The sequence below is a fragment of the Papaver somniferum genome, chromosome 8 (genome assembly GCF_003573695.1).
Source record: "Papaver somniferum cultivar HN1 chromosome 8, ASM357369v1, whole genome shotgun sequence".
Classification (NCBI taxonomy): Eukaryota; Viridiplantae; Streptophyta; class Magnoliopsida; order Ranunculales; family Papaveraceae; genus Papaver; species Papaver somniferum.
The window spans coordinates 60,230,273-60,231,368 of record NC_039365.1 but is presented as its reverse complement, the minus strand read 5'-3'; the positions used below and the strand labels follow the sequence as shown (position 1 = coordinate 60,231,368).

The following is a 1,096-nucleotide window of genomic DNA, read 5'->3' as shown; positions in this document are numbered from 1 at the left end:
CGATGGTTTTGCACCTAATTCATGAATTCCTCTAGGGTTGGGTTGTGTTTGACTAGGAAACTTACCTTTTTCTCTCAAAGAATCACTTATCAGACCAACCTGGGTTTTTAACTCGGAAATAGCCTGACTATTTTCTTGTCTTATCCTGTTACTAGCTTGTAGACTCTGTTATACGAATAACTGGAATTTTGCAGTTTGCTGAGTTAACAAGGCGAGAGATTCCTCAAAACTTAAGATTTTCTCATCTGACTGATTCTGAAACTGAACTAGTCCTGAAGGATTCTTAGTATAGCCAAAACCTGGGGGAGCATTAGAATTACTAAACTGACCTTGACTTTGGCCCTTAGACCATGAAAGGTTCGGATGGTTTCTCCAACCAGGATTATAGGTTTCTGAATATGGGTCAATCTTTTGACGGTTATCAAATATAGTGTTATTATAAAGAGAATTGGCCTGCTCTTCAATATTATGGCCTTCCCAAAAAGGCTCCACTCTACCACTAGTCTGGCCCACTTCTTAGGCTTCTAACCTTTTTGCTATAGCAGCAATTTTGGCATCTGATTCATAGCCTCCTTCTACCCTATTAACGTTTCCTCTACTTAAAAGAATTGTTTTCTGGGGTGCCCTACTATTTCCCATTGCTGGGTTTTTTCGGCATTTTCATTAAAAAATTCCATCGCCGCATCAACAGTTTGGTTTTCAAATCCACCAGTGCATAGAGACTCAACCATGGTCGTTGTGGAATAATCTAAACCCTCATAAAGGATCTGAACTAGCCTAACCTTTTCTAAACCATGATGAGGACACTGGGATAATAAATCATTGAACCTTTCCAAATACCTATATAAAGATTCTCCCTCTTGTTGTGAAAATGTGCATATTTGCGTCCTAATAGACGATGTTTTGTGTCTAGGGAAAAACTTATTGAAAAAGGCAGATGTAAGTTGTTCATATGTCTCAATTGACTCGGAGTCCAAACTATACAGCCACGACTTGGCCTTATCTTTCAGGGAAAATGGGAATAACCTAAGTTTCAAAGCATCATCATCTAAGCCTCTAATTCTTAGAGTACTACAAATTTCCTCAAAATCCCTAA

The 1,096-nt window shown here is 38.6% G+C and overlaps 1 pseudogene; it reads left to right on the top strand.

The window, feature by feature from the left end:
* Positions 1–789: 789 nt before the first annotated feature.
* LOC113307172 lies at positions 790–889 on the top strand (annotated as a pseudogene).
* Positions 890–1,096: the final 207 nt, after the last annotated feature.